General features: G+C 43.9%; 1 protein-coding gene across 1 annotated transcript in view; it reads left to right on the top strand.

Moving 5' to 3' along the window:
* LOC120928012 (cell surface glycoprotein CD200 receptor 1-B-like) overlaps positions 1-19,820 on the top strand; it is an 88,955-nt gene that overhangs the window by 25,540 nt on the left and 43,595 nt on the right. The window lies entirely within an intron of this gene.

Below are 19,820 nucleotides of genomic sequence, written 5' to 3'. Positions count from 1 at the left end.
TACAAGTCAGATTTCAGGCATCCCCTCACAGAAATCACCTCACAGATATCACCTCACAGATATCCCCTCACAGAAATCACCTCACAGATGAGATATCACCTCACAGATATCACCTCACAGATATCACCTCACAGAAATCACCTCACAGAAATCACCTCACAGAAATCACCTCACAGAAATCACCTCACAGATATCACCTCACAGAAATCACCTCACAGAAATCACCTCACAGATATCACCTCACAGAAATCACCTCACAGATATCACCTCACAGATATCCCCTCACAGAAATCACCTCACAGATGAGATATCACCTCACAGATATCACCTCACAGATATCACCTCACAGAAATCACCTCACAGAAATCACCTCACAGAAATCACCTCACAGAAATCACCTCACAGATATCACCTCACAGAAATCACCTCACAGAAATCACCTCACAGAAATCACCTCACAGATATCACCTCACAGATATCACCTCACAGATATCACCTCACAGATATCACCTCACAGATATCACCTCACAGAAATCACCTCACAGAAATCACCTCACAGAAATCACCTCACAGATATCCCCTCACAGATGAGATATCACCTCACAGAAATCACCTCACAGAAATCACCTCGCAGATATTACCTCGCAGATATCACCTCACAGATATCACCTCACAGATATCACCTCACAGAAATCACCTCACAGATATCACCTCACAGATATCACCTCACAGAAATCACCTCACAGATATCACCTCACAGATATCACCTCACAGATATCACCTCACAGATATCACCTCACAGATATTGTGATAGACGTGAAACTAAAATGAAAATTTTATGTTATGATTAGAAATATTAAAGTGTATTTCGGTTAATATTTCTTTAGTATATTGCTTATTTTCCTTGATAAGTTCTATCAGAGATTGTTTTAAAGGGATTTGATGTTTTGTGAAAAGCAGAACTGTTTTCCAAATTAAGAAGCAGAGGCTCGTGTGGACTTTTCAAAGGAAGCTAACCCATTCCCCCCCCCCTGCATTCCTGGAAACTTCACTTTGGATAAGCAATTGTGGATTCTCTATAGGAAACTGACTTTGCCCATCCCCCACATCCTGACTTTTACAGACCCCAGAAGGAGCCTGTGTGACTGTTGGAAGAGCTGAAATGAACTCGTGAGGAGAAACCACCCTTCTATATGAATTGACCAATAAAAGACTCACAAGGGTGATGGGTAGTGTTGCTCACGAATATTCGCATTGCGAATATTCGACTCGAATATAGCATATTCGAGAAATCGCGCTATATTTCGAATTTCGCGGTGAATATTCGCAATTCCAAATATTCGCATTTTTTCAATTTGATTTTTAAAACAGATCACATCCTATCGACGTCTAAAAGCATTGCTGGTATGATTAGAGACCCTGGGCCGAGTAGCTAAGCTGAGGCGATCCTTTTATGTTGCCGAATTGAAAAAAAAAAATTGCGATTTTTCGCTATTGCGAATGCGAAAATGATTGCGAATTTTCGATAACTGTGGTAGGAGAACTCTGATTGTCTCTGATGCAAAAGGGGGGGGCTTTGTGTATGTGTATGTTATGAATATTTGTATGTTTGATATTATTTTTTTTTGTAAGAAGGAAAAAATTGCGCATACCTTAAAAAAGGGGAGAATACAGCAGCAACTCAAAAATGTTATACAACATAAATTAATACAAGACAGAAAATGGAGTCGCTCTACAAGAATAAAAAATATGTCTAGTGACAAGACATGTGGGCAAATTATAAAATAAACAAGCGCAAATAACTTGTGAAATACACAGTGAAACAAATATATAAAGAAATATAGTCCCAATAATAGAAAAATAATCTTTCATAAAAATGTCTTTGATATGTGAAGTGAAAAAAAGTCCAAAGCATGCAGCATGAACGTGTTCAATCTTCAAGGTGTTTGATTGACAAACGGCTGTGACAGATGGATAGAGTAAAGAATCACCACCAATGCAAAACACTTTTTATTTTGTATTGTAAAATATCACGAATATTCTGAGCCAATCAGAGTGCTCCTTCCGCATTTGCCGAATATTCGCAATTATTTTGTATTGTAAAATATCAAGAATATTCTGAGCCAATCAGAGTGCTCCTTCTGCATTTGCCGAATATTCGCAATTATTTTGTATTGTAAAATATCAAGAATATTCTGAGCCAATCAGAGTGCTCCTTCTGCATTTGCCGAATATTCGCAATTATTTTGTATTGTAAAATATCAAGAATATTCTGAGCCAATCAGAGTGCTCCTTCTGCATTTGCCGAATATTCGCAATTATTTTGTATTGTAAAATATTAAGAATATTCTGAGCCAATCAGAGTGCTCCTTCTGCATTTGCCGAATATTCGCAATTATTTTGTATTGTAAAATATCACGAATATTCTGAGCCAATCAGAGTGCTCCTACAGCATTTGTCGAAATTGCGCAATAAATATCGCATTCGCATGTTGCGATATTTCGATAAAATATCACGAATATTCTGAGCCAATCAGAGCGCTCCTCCAGCATTTCTCGAAATTGCGCAATAAATATCGCATTCGCATGTTGCGATATTTCGATAAAATATCATGAATATTCTGAGCCAATCAGAGTGCTCCTACCGCAGTTATCAAAAAATCGCAATTATTTTCGCATTCGCAATAGCGAAAAATCGCAATCATTTACTTTCGATAAAATATCACGAATATTCGAATTTAGCGAATATATCTCGAATATTCGAATATATATTCGAGATATATCGCGAAATCGAATATGGCATATTCTGCTCAACACTAGTGATGGGGAGGGATTGATGGGTGTGTATTTTGTGACATCATGAAGTCAATAAATCTAAGAGGAGAGGGCCGCCTCCCTCTCCTCTTTCATTCTTTTACTACATTCTCTGTGTGTGCATCTGTCTGTTCTGCTCTTCTCTCATCTTCCTGCTGTGCACTTCAGCTCCAGACCACAAGAAGCTGTGTGTGTGTGTGTGTGTGTGTGTTCGTTTGTCTTTGCTTATTTCCACAGATTATACCAGTGAATCATTACAAATCTAAATCAATTGGCGCCCACGTGCTTCTTTTGGACTTCAGGGACGGACTTTGTGGACGCACAAGGAACTGGCTGAGAATTGAGGGACCGTCTACCATTGAAAGGGGCGTCATGAACCCCTAAACACGGTAAGTGCGAGTTTTTTTTGGCGCCCTTACACCGTGTTACAGGCTAGACGGCCTCTATTCCCATCTAGTTTGTCTGCAAATTCCGAGCCTTTGAAACAGACGGAATAATTCTGGTCCAGAAGTGAACCCCGGCTTGTGCTGATTCACTGCTATTAATTTTTTTTGGTGTCTTGCTGTCTGTGAGTAGAAGGGTGCGCTGTAAGGGTGTGAGTAGAAGGGTGCGAGTAGCTTGAGTAGAAGGGTGCGAGTAGCGAGTAGCTTGTGGGTTGTTTGCTGTCTGTTTGTGGGGTGTGTGAAATCGGCTGACTAAGCTAGGTACTGGCTGTTGCAAAGAGATAAAGGTGGTGTGCACGGGGAGTGCATGCTGGCTGGGTTGAGTCTGGGATTCAGCTCTAAGGAAGTTAGCTGCGAAGTTTATATATGGGTTTGTTTTATTTTATGCTTGTGAAAAATATTCCAAACCTAGGTTAATTGGGGAACTGGGATTCTGGGGTTTATTTGAGTATGTCTGTAGTGAGATATTGAGTCAGTTTTTCCACATTTTGTCCTTGCTTTGAATTACGCGGGGGTTTTGTTTACAGAACTTCCCTGTGCTAGTGGGACTGTAGGCCATACACTCCACCCAACAACCATACTCCAGGTACAAACATAAATAAATACACTGACCCATCATTGGCGAATAAAGGCCGCGGTAATTTTATTGGTTTAAACACAAAATAATTTCAAATCATCATATCAATTTTATTCCATAACTTCAACATCAAAAATTGCCATTAATAAAGCAAAACCAAATAAGTGCAACTGCTCAGTTTTTGTCACTCAAGCAGCATTTAACTCATTAATTGACATATCACGTCCCCCCTGGATCCCAAGGTGACGCCTACCACATAAATTTACCGCGACAGGGGAGGAGGGAGGGAGTTCTTCAGCTGCTGCTGCCAGGGGAAAAGAGGGAGATTCCCAGCCCAGCCAAACCTTTTATAGCCTCTGCTGCTCCCAGAAGCTTCCGACACCTTCCATTGGCTGGCTGATGGTCCCAAATTTAAAGGCACAGTACATAGGAATTACAAGGCAAACATTAACCAATTACAAGCTAACTTCAGCACTTAATCACCTATTAACCCCGTGCTGGCCACAATCCCACTCAAGTGGGCTCCTAATGTGCCCCCTTTCTTATGGGACTGTAGGCCATACACTCCACCCAACAACCATACTCCAGGTACAAACATAAATAAATACACTGACCCATCATTGGCGAATAAAGGCCGCGGTAATTTTATTGGTTTAAACACAAAATAATTTCAAATCATCATATCAATTTTATTCCATAACTTCAACATCAAAAATTGCCATTAATAAAGCAAAACCAAATAAGTGCAACTGCTCAGTTTTTGTCACTCAAGCAGCATTTAACTCATTAATTGACATATCACGTCCCACAAGCCGGGCATGAGCATCATGCCCGGCCCCACCCCACCTCCGCGGCCTGCTCAATACCGTACTGCAATCCCAAATTAAATATATCAATCCCCACGTCCGAGAGGTGGACGCCATCCTGCCTGTATAACCTGGTAAAACCCCCTTCTAGATCCACATGTCTGTATGCCAGACCACCCGGCTGGGGCATGAACTTGCTCATGGCCCGATTTATACGCTTCCTCATCTTCTCCATGGCCCTCCTCTGAGTAGAGGAGAGCCAAGAGAGGCGCGGAACGATTTCTGAGAAAATCAAAATTGTACCTGGAGAGGCTAGTGAAAACCGCTGCAAATCCCTTTGAATCATAAATAACAAATCCAAAGTCCTTACTTTACCCAAATCATTCCCACCTGCGTGAATTAATAATACATCCGGCTTAGGCCATCGCTGACTAAGCCCACTTAAGTGAAAATAAAGTTGATGCCACTGAAGTCCCCGCACACCTTTCCAATAAACCTGGAATGATTCCGGACGAAAAGATAAATTAGTTGAATACCTACGCAAGGCCGCTCTCTCATGCGCCCAGTGAATATAGGAGTGTCCCAGAATCCAAACTGTGCGGGGCTGACCTGAAAAATTTAAATAAACAGGTTAGGGCGAACGTAAATCCTAAAACAATTTGATTTCCACCTCCCCATCTCTTTAATGGCCGATTCACACACCCCTCTGCGGGCCGCCTCTGATGCAGCGCCTATCCTAAATGAGTGGGAGGATATACGCATGTTCTGCAAACCCAAATTTTTTAGACACTTATGCAGCACTGCATCAAATTGGTATTTGGTAAGTGGCCCTCCATCCTGGTGGATTAAGAACAAACCCGGAACCGGGGGCCTAATGCTTAAAAATTGAGACACCGTGTCCACGGGGCAAATCGACTTATCGTTGTTCGCCGCCAACCGAATCCCAACGCCTTTACCCAACGCGTCGGTCTTGGAGCGACTTAACCACAACTGAATTCCCGTGGGGTCTACCCTTACGTGATCGACTAAAATTCCCGACCCACCCCGTTTAGATTTTGGGAGTAGCTCTGATATCCGTAAAGCCCCATGAAAAGCGAGCACGAACGCCGTTCTAAAAAGCAGGGATTCAAAACCCGAAAAGCAAACGGACGACGCTATCTCGCACAGTTTACCCAAAAGATCCAGTGAAATCGGCCTTCTGTCATCTGGAACGAAATGAGCCCTCTTGTACCCTTTTAAGGCCTGTTTCACTGAAAAGTAAGCCGTGCACGGCGGAAAACCCCGCAGCCGGCAAAAAAAAAGGATATTCCCGCCAAGGTTTTTGAGATATGGCTAAAAGAAAAACTTTGCTCCATAAGGGAAGCCACAAACGCCAATAATGACCCCTCGGAAGGGCGGCCATCACTAACTCCTAACCCTTCTGCAAAGGACAACCAGCTCTTCCAAGAAGCAGCATAGCACAACCATGTCTTGGGTGCCACCGAACCCTGTATTGCTCTTGAAACTATGTCCAGATTAGGTCCCACAGATATTCCGGGCAACGAATCCCTTCCACATCCGCATCTGGCAGCAGCTGGCGAAAACGGTCCATCTGAAACCGAGATAACGCATCGGCAAGATTATTTTGCACTCCCGGCGTGTGCTTGGCTTTCAGCCACACATTAAAGTGTAAACAAAGAAACACAACCTGCCGTAAGATCTTGACCACCAGCAAAGACTTTGATGAAAGGCAATTTATGGCAAAGAGGACCCCTTTATTGTCTGTTTCCACCAGAATCCTTTTGTTTGCAAACTGAGCTCCCCACAAAGTTAACGCCACTAATATCGGGAACAGCTCTAACAGAACGATGTTTCTTGTAACCTCCTGAACCACCCAAGATTCTGGCCATGCTGCGCAGCACCAGTGCGTTCCCCATATTGCAGCAAAGCCCTTGGACCCCGCCGCGTCCGTGAATAACCTGAAATCCGGCGCCGCCACAAACTCCTCCTGAAAAAACGATCTCCCGTTATACGTCTCGAGGAAACGTGCCCAGACCAACAAATCCGCCTTAATCGAACTAGTCAGCCTAACGTGGGCAAACGGCGACTTTAAACCCGCTATTGCCAAGTACAGACGACGCGAAAAAATCCGCCCAACGGGCATAATCCTGCCAGCAAACGCCAGGACGCCCAACAGTGACTGCATCTCCTTGAGCAGCACTTTCTTTCTTGACAGAAAGGAAGATATTAATGAATTTAATTTCACCAGTTTTGCCTCCGGCAAACGAAACTCCATCCTACATGTGTCTATGCAAATGCCTAAGAACTCGAGCGATGTCACCGGGGTACATGTCTTCTCCTCCGCCAGCGGAACGCCAAACTGCGCCGCCGTTTCCTGGAAAGCCTGCAATAGCTCCTGACAACACAACGAATCCCGAGGTCCTAAAAACAAAAAGTCATCCAGGTAGTGGACTATCTTGTCACTACCTGACTGAAAACCAACCACCCAATGCAGGAAAGACGAAAACGCCTCGAAGTACGAGCATGATACTGAACACCCCATAGGCAGACATCTGTCAAAAAAGTAGGCCCCGTCAAAATAAAAACCTAAAGAATTAAATGCCTCAGGGGCTATGGGCAACAGTCTAAAAGCCGATTTTATATCGGCTTTTGCCAGCAACGCACCGGGACCACACTGCCGCACTTTAACGATCGCCTCCTCAAAAGTCGCATACGTGACCGAGCAAAGCTCCCCATTAATCTCGTCGTTCAGCGAATCCCCTTTAGGGAATGATAGGTGCTGTATAATCCTATAAGCATTCTGCTCCCTCTTGGGCACCACCCCTAGGGGCGATATGCGGAAATTATCAAACGGGGGGTGCTCAAAGGGACCAGCAATGCGCCCTTCTGCAATTTCTTTGCCAACCTTCTCCCTCACGATCTGTGGAAACTGACTGACTGATTTTAAATTACCCACAATTGTGCATCCCGCCCCCGAGAATGAAGGGAGGGGGAAACCAAATTCAAAACCTCTACTGAGGAATTGCGCCGTCACCTGGTCTGGATACATTTCCAGCCATGGGCGCATACTTTCCAGCCTCACTGGCGTGCAGGCTTTTTGGAAAAATATCCCTAGAGCTCGAGCTAGCCCCGGCATTCGCCGACTTCTTTAAACACTTGGCCGCAGGGTGAGCCCCTGCGCAGTACGAACATTCGTGTCTGTATTTACAAGCCGCATTCCAGCGGCACTGGCTATCGTTGAACGCGAAACAGCTCCCTTTCCTGAAAACTGCGCCGGAATTGGAAACCGCAGCTGGCTTTGGCATGGCAGACCTCTGCGGAGCCAGCAGATTTAGCCACAGGCCAACGTCTTTCATACCCCAGCGCAACGAGGGGTGGACCGCCAATTTCTGCCTAAAAGACTCGTCGTAGTAAAACCAACCGAGTCCGCCAAAACTCTTGTAAGCCTCCAGAATGTGATCCACATGCTGGAACAAACCACTACTGCGTTCCGGGTACTTGTCCGTCATGACACCTGCAAAAACGCAAAACGCTTGCAACCAGTTATTAAATGACCTCGGTATGGGTCTGCGTCTGTCGTCCTCATGTTTGTCGTTTTTCTCTGATTTAGCCATAAAATCCTTCTGTGAGGGTAACAGGGATAGAATGTCCATAAATTCCCCCCTCCAAATTTTTTCCTTCACTGACGTGCTTAGGTGATACCCCAGGGGAGACATTTCGCAGGGCATAACTTCCTTCATGCATGCCTCTGGCATGCTAACCCTCCCGGGGGAATTAACTTCCCCCGCCAAAGCCCCCGGGGCCATAACCACGTTGGGGGTTTGAATCACTGGAGCAATAGCAGAATGTGTGCTATGTATAGTATTACTGTTCAAATGTGACACAGGACTTGCAGACACAGCACCAGCAGGGGTCAGTGTTCTAACCAGGGAAGACAGTGAATCCATAATAGCATTTAAAGTCTGCAGCTGCACACACTCACCCACTGCTGGAGGCTGTGCATTGATGGCTGGACCAGGCTTCTCTCTCAGCATGCCTGCTGCAGGCTCCTGCCTGATAGGTGAGATGTGCTGCTCCTGTCCCCAGACGGAGACCTGTGGCTGCCTAGGTGAACGTGGGGGGAGCGGACGCCCCCTCCCCACTCTTGCTGCGGGCTGCACCTCTCTTCCTCTCCTGGCGTTTCCCCTAGCAGGGGACTGGGACATGTTCCTCTTCTGCCGTACCGAACGGCGCACGTTTGTGGGACCGCCCCCGCCATCTTCCTCCTCACACGCGCCGCGCCTTCTCTCCGCCTCCTCAGCTTGCTGGGATTCCCCTGCATGCTCCGGAGGCTGGCTCCTCCGCGCTCTGACAGGGGAAACCCCACTCACTGACGCGCTCTCCCTCAGCTGTTCTGAGGGAGACACAGACCCAAAGCCTGTAGCCCTTTCAGCTGGCTGGTCTGCAGGGACAATGTCCCCCATAACTAAGCAGCGCTTCAGCCACTCTTCACCCCCCTCACTGCCTGCCTTCTCCAAAAGCTTCTTAAAAGAGACTCCATACTTTACCAAGAGAAGGGGGGCAGCAGGAACCAAAAGTCCTAGTTCTTCAGCTGCTGCTGCCAGGGGAAAAGAGGGAGATTCCCAGCCCAGCCAAACCTTTTATAGCCTCTGCTGCTCCCAGAAGCTTCCGACACCTTCCATTGGCTGGCTGATGGTCCCAAATTTAAAGGCACAGTACATAGGAATTACAAGGCAAACATTAACCAATTACAAGCTAACTTCAGCACTTAATCACCTATTAACCCCGTGCTGGCCACAATCCCACTCAAGTGGGCTCCTAATGTGCCCCCTTTCTTAGAAAGGTGGGGGCTGAGCTGGAGGAGGTTGTTTTTGTGTGGCTTCTGCTAGCTGGCTATCTGTGTATATTTTTGTGTCTTAAATTGCTTTTTCCCTTACACTTCTGCCTTTTGTCAACAGCTGCATACTAATTAAGGGTTTTCTAACCAGCATACTTAACTCTTTCGTCTCTGGCTTTCTGCTAATGTGTGCCTGAAACCTTTTGCCTTTTGTCACAGCTGCATACTACTTAAGGGTTTTCTAACCAGCATACTTAGCTCTTTCGTCTCTGGCTTTTTGTTAATGTGTGCCTGAAACCTTCTGCCTTTTGTCACGGCTGGACAGCAACTAACTCTAGAGTCTTTCTAAACTATTATATTTATCCCTTTGCTGTCTAAAAAGAAAACCTTTTTCATTTTTGTGCCTTTCCATTTCTTAGTTAATTTTATATATATATATATATGCTTATGGGGTTTTTGCTGGAAAGCACTGTGTTGGTACAGGAATAGAACGAACCCTTTCCTTGCCAGTCTGAAAGGACCGCATGGTTAAGCAATTACTTGTTTCTGATAAGCATAGATATATCTGGCTTTCTTGTTTTATATATCAACCAGTTGACATTGATTTCTGTTTTTAATATCTGGCTGAAGGTTGAATTTTTCTATTTCCTTCTCTCCTTGCTTTGTTTTTATTTTTTTTCCTTAATTCCTGATCCCCCCCCCTCCGCCATCTTCTTCTTAGCTCCTCCCTTTCTTCTCCAAATCCTTGCCGCTTTTTTTTCATAGCTCCTCCCCTCTCCACCATTTTCTTCTTAGATCCTCCCGTCTTCTCCAAATCTTTGCCGCTCTTTTTCATAGCTCCTCCCCCCTCCGCCATCTTCTTCTTAGCTCCTCCCTTTCTTCTCCAAATCCTTGCCGCTTTTTTTTCATAGCTCCTCCCCTCTCCGCCATTTTCTTCTTAGATCCTCCCGTCTTCTCCAAATCTTTGCCGCTCTTTTTCATAGCTCCTCCCCTCTCCACCATTTTCTTCTTAGATCCTCCCGTCCAACCCTTTCTTTGCTGCCTACTACACAGCCCCCTATCTTCCCCTCCCTCTATGTAGCATGCTGATTGTACTGACTGTGCTAGAAGTGATTTGATTGCGTCTAATGGTACATTGTGTCTGTAACATATAACTTATGGTGTCTTTCTTTGCATGCACTTTTCGTTTGGGTTCTCAACTCTGTGCTGGAATCGAACTCTTTCTTTCTTATTTCTTTCTCCTTTCTTCAACCCTTTTTTTCTTCTTCCCATTGAAATTCATTGATCCCTTTTCCCAATTCCTTGTTGGCAAGTGGTGAATGAATTCTTCTTCTTATTATTATTTTTGCTGGTTTTTTTTATATTTCTGGGATGCCTCCCTGATATAATATATACTCCTGCCCCTCCCTGGTGGGGGGATAGAACTGGGTGTGTGAGGAATGTGGGCGGTCCAGACCCCTGCATCCTGCCCGCCCTGAGCTCTGCCACATTTGCAAGTTGGAGGATAGCCCCCTCTTCCCCCCCCCCAGGGACGACAACCTAGGAGACAGTTTTTTTTGTAACACAGAGTTTTTTTAACAAAAGGTTGACTTGGGATATTGCACTGTCTATGTCTGTTAGAGTCTACGATTTCAGTTGCTTTGTCGCAATTAATAAACGGTAATCAGTAAATAATGGGATATTTCTCCTGAGGTTTAAAAAATATGGAACAGACATCTGATGCACATAATAAGCAATTGTTAAGTCTTTATTTTACAGTTAAAATCTTCTACAGAGAATTAATTTAGGTGAATTATTTCGTCCCGTTTTTTTATCCTTTTAATCGGATAGATTGAATGCGTGTTCTGTGGGGACCTGTCCCATCTGGGTTGCCCACTTACACTTACACTGACGATGCCATGCACTGTATTTTGACTTGATACATAGAGGGCTTTTTGCCAGTTTGGTTGTTGTAATGTGATACCCAGGGCCTGTTATTGTCTTAATTTCCCTCATGTTCTGCCCACGATGCCTCCTGGAAGCATGGGCCCCGCCCGACTGCTTGAGGCCGTGCCCCTTCCTTCCCCTCACGTTCTGCCCAACTGTATGCCCGGCTGGAGGAAGCATGGGCCTGCCCGGATGCTCTTCCCTGCTGAAGGCTTTGCCTCGTTCTGAACGCATATGGTGTCGCCTCCTGCCCGCTGCCCGCTGCCCATACTGGATTCTGTGCCCTCCGGCCCACGGGCCTTCTTCTTCATGCCCTCCTTAGTCTGTCCAGGGGGGGGTAACTACAATGCCACTTCGCTGGACAGACACGTAAGGGAGGAGAATGATGTAGATGGGAGTGGCAGACCTACCTGAAGGTAGAATCCGCTCATATGCTGTCATGTGTGCCCCGACCTCAATGCCTTGACCTCATGGGGTGCCCAAAAGCGGTAGAGAGAGTGTGTAAATCCTGGCGTTCATGACTACAGAAGCTGTGTTCACAAGTCACAAATGAGGGATGAGGATATTCTGGGTATCACATTGGAACAGTAGAACATTTTACATAGTACATTTAAATGGTTTTATTCCACATGCTGTGCTATGCCATCCTCAGGGTTAAGTGGGTAAGTGGCCCCAAGGGGGGAGCATTCAATACATTATCCCTTTCTGAAATCTTGTTTGAGACAGTCTCTAGATTAGATTGTTATGAGCTATGATTATGTGACCACTTTTGAAAATAGGTAACTAATATTCGTGTACGAGTTTTTTTTCTCACATTTCTGATGTAGGTACCGATAATTACCAATATCCCCTGGGTGATGATTAAAAGGTTCCTTCGAAAATATTCTCTGGAGATGAGTGATATGATGGACTGTGCCCACAAATCTGAATTAAATTATATATCTTTTTTCAAATACATGGGATTGTGACCACTGGGGTTTGTGGGTTGGAATATCTCAAAGGGGGGTCCCGGTTACATGGGGTAATTAGTTAAATAATGTCAGAGTGTAAAGAAGTTCTCTAATGAGATAATTAAGTTTAATTCTGCCTGTAAATGTTTATGAATATGTTTACCCCAACAACTGAAAATGTATTATGACATGTCAAAACATGCATGGGATTAGAACAAAGGTTTAATGGGAAAATTGTTGATTGAGATTGTGTGAAGAATTGTATACAATTCAGTAAATGGTAAACAACATGGTATTTTATGTTTAACTGAAATCCTACAGATCTGGTTGTAAGAATTAATAAGTAGAGGTTTGAGCAATGTTTACAACAGATTCTAAACTTGGGTTTGGTTTATTATAAGGTTCCCCAGGAAAAATATTAAAATATGAAAGTTATGTTCAATCTAAAAACTTTATAAAAAAATATTATTATAAAAATTGTAAAAATAAAATTAAAAAATAAACAAGTGTTAAAAGTTATTATAAAATGACATTTCTGATAAAATATAGATTGTGAGTAATTATGAGTGACATTATCGAAAGAAAACAATGGTCGGTTCATGCGCAGGGACTGGTCAGTGGATTTCATGAGATTTGTCCTCTAAGCGATCTTTTTTTCGTTATTATAGTTGGGAAATGTCGTTGTATAATGTGATGTACATGATTTTTGGCAGATGTACAAACCAAATATGTTTTAAAATTTTTGAAAAAGAGTTAAAAATGAGAAAAACGATGCAATTCGATTGGATTGTATATGGTCTAAAACTTGTACAATCTGCTCCAAGCATGGGGGGGGGAACAGATGTTTCCTCTTAAGAGCTTGTTTAAGTGATTTTCCCTAAGAATATGCTGGAGATCAGATTACATGGTCTGACACCCAGTGTAAACATCCTCAACTTTGCCTAGTTTGAAGGGAAAAATAAATAAATATCAGAGTTTATGTTAAGTAAACTATGGAAGCGTATTATGAGGGTAAATCTTTCTTTAATAATAAAAGGTAATTTGTACACAATCATTAGAAGATCTGAAAGAAAGCCCTTATTAATAAAGTATTATTTTTCTCTTTCTTTTCCTTTCTTTCTTTTTCTCTCTCTCTCTTTCTTTTGCTCTTTCTTTCTTTCTCTCTCATTCTTTCTTTCTCTCATATGTTACTAAACTGTGGGTTTTTGCACCATTTGGTTTGAAGAATACCTTACTTTGAGGGTGTCATTTTAAAGAGAATGATAATGGTGTTAATCTGCATAGCTTAACCACTTAAGCCCCGGACCAATATGCAGCCTAAAGACCCAAGGTGTTTTTACAGTTCGGGACTGCGTCGCTTTAACAGACAATTGCGCGGTCGTGCGACGTGGCTCCCAAACAAAATTGGCGTCCTTTTTTCCCCACAAATAGAGCTTTCTTTTGGTGGTATTTGATCACATCTGCGGTTTTTAGTTTTTGCGCTATAAACAAAAATAGAGCGACAATTTTGAAAAAAAAGCAATATTTTTTACTTTTTGCTGTAATAAATATCCCCCAAAAACATATATAAAAACATTTTTTTTCCTCAGTTTAGGCCGATACGTATTCTTCTACCTATTTTTAGTAAAAAAAATCGCAATAAGCGTTTATTGATTGGTTTGCGCAAAATTTATAGTGTTTACAAAATAGGGGATAGTTTTATTGCATTTTTATTTTTTATTTTTTTTTTACTACTAATGGCGGCGATCAGCAATTTTTTTCGTGACTGCGACATTATGGCGGACACTTCGGACACATTTTTGGGACCATTGTCATTTTCACAGCAAAAAATGCATTTAAATTGCATTCTTTATTGTGAAAATGACAGTTGCAGTTTGGGAGTTAACCACAGGTGGCGCTGTAGGAGTTAGGGTGCACCTAGTATGTGTTTACAACTGTTTGGGGGTGTGGCTGTAGGAATGACGTCATCGATCGTGTCTTCCCTATAAAGGGAATGACGCGATCGATGCGCCGCCATAGTGAAGGACGGGGAAGCCGTGTTTACACACGGCTCTCCTCGTTCTTCAGCTCCGGGGAGCGATCGCGACGGAGCGGCTATAAACAAATAGCCGCGCCGTGGTCCCGGATCGCTCCCCGAGCGGACCCGACCTCCGCATGTAGCGGGGGGGGTCCCGATCGGACCCCCCACCCGCTAATAGGCGAGGACGTACCTATACGCCCATGTGCCTGTACGTGCCATATTGTGGACGTATATGTACATGCGGTGGTCCTTAAGTGGTTAAGAAAGTCAGTTAAAATAGTTTAAAAATAAAAATACAATATGGATAGATGATGCAGATGATGATGATTTATGGATTAAAATGTCACTTTCTAGGCTTCAGATTGACGAATGTATTAATGGAAGAATAATTGATCTCTTATATTTGGATCCATGTAGGGGAACAATGAAACTTCTGTATGTTCGTTTATGCTGAAGGCTGCTATGTTTGTTTAAACAGACATGCGACAAGAATATTCATGCTGCATGATCAGTCCTGAAAACTAGTGTAATGTAATAAAGTTTCTTTAGGAAATAAAATATTTAGGACAGAGCCCAATATAAAATTAAAATGCTAATGAAGGGAAATATAGTAATTTGGTGGGAACGGATGCTTTTATGAAATTTAACTTAGTAATGTAAATGTAGATTGGATAAATTCTGGTTGCTATGGTCAATAGAGGTTTGTTAACTATAAACAAGGATGCATTCCAGTATATTACTGAACACCTAGAGGCCACTTCACAAATGACTTTGTATAAAATTATGGCCTTATACAGGATATTAGGTGAACAAGGGGGGGCATTTAGAATGTCACCTGCGGACAATATTTTGGGTGATAACACATTTGTACTCAAATAGGTATAGCAATTCTGTTTATATTGGTTATGATAATGTTTTGTTATATGGACCGTGTCCTCCATTACCGTCCTTGTCTGTTAAGAAATAACAAAGAGAATAAACTGATAAAATATTCATTTCAAGGGGGGGCTGTGATAGACGTGAAACTAAAATGAAAATTTTATGTTATGATTAGAAATATTAAAGTGTATTTCGGTTAATATTTCTTTAGTATATTGCTTATTTTCCTTGATAAGTTCTATCAGAGATTGTTTTAAAGGGATTTGATGTTTTGTGAAAAGCAGAACTGTTTTCCAAATTAAGAAGCAGAGGCTCGTGTGGACTTTTCAAAGGAAGCTAACCCATTCCCCCCCCCCCTGCATTCCTGGAAACTTCACTTTGGATAAGCAATTGTGGATTCTCTATAGGAAACTGACTTTGCCCATCCCCCACATCCTGACTTTTACAGACCCCAGAAGGAGCCTGTGTGACTGTTGGAAGAGCTGAAATGAACTCGTGAGGAGAAACCACCCTTCTATATGAATTGACCAATAAAAGACTCACAAGGGTGATGGGGAGGGATTGATGGTGTGTATTTTGTGACATCATGAAGTCAATAAATCTAAGAGCAGAGGGCCGCCTCCCTCTCCTCTTTCATTCTTTTACTACATTCTCTGTGTGTGCATCTGTCTGTTCTTTCTGCTCTCATTTCTCTACTGCATCTCCTGTGTCTGTCTGCTTTGTGCTTCAGCTCCAGCCCAACAGAAGCTGTGTGTGAGTGTGTGTGAGTGTGTCTCTGTTTGTTTCTGCTTATTTTAACAGATCATACCAGTGGATCACTGCAAGCCATCCCTGTTTTGAGGCAGGAAAAGATCTAAATCAATATCACCTCACAGAAATCACCTCACAGATATCACCTCACAGATATCACCTCACAGATATCACCTCACAGAATCAGTCGCATAGATACGACGGCCCAGATTAGGACTTACGACGGCGTACATGGCGCTGCGCCGTCGTAAGCCCTTTGAGAATCTGGGCCCAAGTCTCTTTTTCTCTCCCTGCAGAGAGTTTTTTTTTTCTTAAAGTCAACTTCAGAAAAGAGGGTTGGAGGTTTAGGGGAGATTCAGGCATCTGACTTGCAAACCACAGATACTCTTTATAGGTCCAGAGGAACAGCCATTTCCACGCTGGACTCAGCGACCAGGGATAGGCCCACTCTCACTGATCTAGCAGCCGGTGCAAAGCTCGATCAAAGGATAGTCTTTGCCACAGACTTGGTGAATTGTAAAACTCAGCTCTCAGTGCCAGGATCTTTCAGCCGTTCCGGCAGCACTGTGAGGTAAACTTTGAGATCCGGACATATCCTCCAATTGAGTCCTCAATTGCTCGGTCCCTTCCAGCAGGTAAGGCAACACAGGATCATCCCTGGATCAGTAGACCCCAGCAGCTCCTGGGCCCACATCTCAGTTGTGAGGCCTCAGGCCAACGTGGCCCTGAGGCGGTAACTGCCAATACTTTCCTGAGGCCAGGAGGGCCCTCAGGGTGGGATCGGAAGACGAACCCCACAAAATGGTGTCTGCCCCTTAAGTACCCTCTCCCAGAATGCACAGCGGGTTGACCACGCCCTCTGGGCCGCTTCTGGGAAAGAGATACCTAATGCATCCAGCCTGTTGCCTTTCCAACTCTGACCAGCAGCGACAGCCTGTTGCTTTTCCAACTCTGACCCACCGTCCGAGGGAAAATCGTGCAACCAGCTAAACTGGAACAGAGCCATGAATTTGAACAAAATCTCTCTGGGCCAAGCTACTGCCCAGGCAACTAAAATTTCAACATATAGTGCCCACTCATTGGGAGCAGGGTGCTACACTACATTTCCCATGATGCTCATGCACTCTGCAGTGTAGTTGAGCATCATGGGAAATGTAGTTCCAAAACATCTGGGGTGTCAAGGTTCACCATCACTGATCTAGACATTTGTTGACTGATATTTAAGATGAGAACTAATGCTCTTAATACAGTGTGTTCCAGAGGAGGACTTGATATCAAAATGTCACATGGGTATGTTTCCGCCTCCCTTGCACCCTGTTATGCCGCGTACAGACGATCGGACATTACAACAACAAAGCCATGGATTTTTTTCCAACAGATGTTGGCTCAAACTTGTCTTGCATACACACGGTCACACAAATGTTGTCGGAAAGTCAAGAACGCAGTGACGTACAATGGCACTAAAAAAAGAGAAGTTCAATACCAGTTGTGTTACTAGAAGTTTGGTGAGAGACGGTTCGCGCTTTTCAGCCTTGTGCGTTTCAGTCCGTTACAGCGTGACAAATGTGCCATCTCCATTACGAGCGCTAGTTTTACCAGACCGAGCGATTCCGTCTCGTACTTGATTCAGAGCATGCGTGGAATTTTGTGCGTCAGAATTGTCCACACGATCGGAATTTGCGAGAATGGATTTTGTTGTCAGAAAATTTGAGAACCAGTTCTCAAATTTTTGTTGTCGGAAATTCCAGGGTGGGGATGGAGACAGGGGTTGTTGGTGGCACCGCAGAGGGGGATGGAGGCAGGAGATGATGGAGGCAGGGGGTGATTGGAGGCCGGGGGCTTGGGGGAAATTGGAGGCAGGGGGTGATGGTGGCTGTGGTGGCACTGCAGAGGGGGATGGAGGCAGGGGGAGATTGGAGGCAGAGGGAGATTGGAGACAGATGGAGATTGGAGGCAGAGGGAGATTGTGGCACTGCTGAGGGGGGTGAAGGCAGGGGGTGTTGGTGGAAGAGGGGAATAGAGCCAGGGGTGATGTGCTAAATAATTTGCCCTTATTATATCGAAAATAACAAAAATATGTTTTTTTAGTTTAATATCTACCTTAAATCACATTGTTATTTGCCTAGTGTACTTGTTTGTAGCCTAAGGGCCAGATCCACAGATAATTAGATGGGCGCAGCGTATCAGAGATACACTACGCCCCCGTACCTTACCTGGCGGATCTTCGAATCCTCAAAGAATTTGCGCCTTAAGTTACGGCGGTGTAGTGTATTTCTGGCGGCGGAATTCAAATCGGCGGGTAGGGGGCGTGATTCATTTAAATGAAGCGTGTCCCCGCGACGAATGAACTGCGCATGCGTCGTTCCGAAATTTCCCGCCGTGCATTGCGCTAAATGACGTCGCTAGGACGTCATTTTTTTAACTTAGACGTGAGTTACGTCCATCCCTATTCACGGGCGACTTACGAAAAAAAAAATTCTAATTTCGACACGGGAACGACGGCCATACTTTTAACATGGCAAGTCTATCTATACGCCGCAAAATACCAGCTTTAACTATACGGCGGAAAAAGCAGACTACAGACGACGTTAGAAAATGCGACGGCCGCGCGTACGTTCGTGGATCGTCGTAAATCGCTAATTTGCATACCCGACGCGGAAAACGACGCAAACTCCACCCAGCGGGCGCCGAAGTATTGCATCTAAGATCCGAAGGCGTACGAAGCCGTACGCCTGTCGGATCTTACCCAGATGCCGTCGTATCTTGGTTTGAGGATTCAAACTAAAGATACGACGCGGGAAATTGGAAAGTGGATCTGCCCCAAAATACTGAAATGTGCACCTAAAAATGTAATTTAGTAACTTTTGTGAAGTGCCGGTAAAAAAGTGGCTGTGTCAATAAATTTCGGGTGTCATGCCAGTAAATTTCAATCTGGTAGGTTAGCAACACTGGATACAGCCAAAGCAAACTATTCAATCCCACATGTGGGTTGTTCCCATAAAAGTCATGCAATAAATATCAGGTAAGAATGGCAGTATCACTTAAATTAAACTACTGTAGAAAAATAGAAGAAAAAAAAGAAAAAAGGCGGGACTTTAGATGAGACAAAATGGGCACAAGGGAATAAGTTAGATGTAAAAAGCTTTTTTAATTGGTTCAAAATAAAATATATTTATATAATTACATTCTTTGCATTTTGCTATAAGTCAATATTTTCATTTCATCCAGACCAAGTATTGCATGATGTTCAGCAATAGATAAATATTCCAATAAGGATACATATTTACACATACATGGAATACTGTAGTTGATACATATTTTTCATACATTACAGTTGATACCTGTACAAATTAGTAGGTATTTAAAATAAAAAAGTAGAGGTAGATTAGAAATACCGTATTTATCGCGGTATAGCGCGCTCCCGCGTATACCGCGCACCCCTAAAGTTGCCCCCGAAATTCCTGTAAAAAAAATGTTATATGATTTTATTTATCGGCGTATATCGCACACTTTTTTGCCCTGAAAATCAGGGCAAAATCGCGGGTGCGCGATATACGCCAATACCCGCTTTCCCGCGCCGAGTTTTGAATACTGCGCCGACATATACCGAGCGCAGTACACTCGGGTATAGTCGGCCAGTCTCGGCTTCTTCCGCGGTCACGTCCTGGACGTACAGGACGTACAGGACGTGAGCGCGACAGTTGCCGAGCCTGCCCGAGTGTACTGCGCTCGGTATATGCTGGCGCAGTATTCAAAACTCGGCGCGGGAAACGAGCGGGGAGGACGCGAGCACGCCGGACCCGACGAAGAGGACACCCG

Source organism: Rana temporaria, chromosome 2, assembly GCF_905171775.1.
Source record: "Rana temporaria chromosome 2, aRanTem1.1, whole genome shotgun sequence".
Classification (NCBI taxonomy): domain Eukaryota; kingdom Metazoa; phylum Chordata; class Amphibia; order Anura; family Ranidae; genus Rana; species Rana temporaria.
Note: the sequence above shows the minus strand (reverse complement) of the source record. Positions and strands in the feature narration are given on the sequence as shown.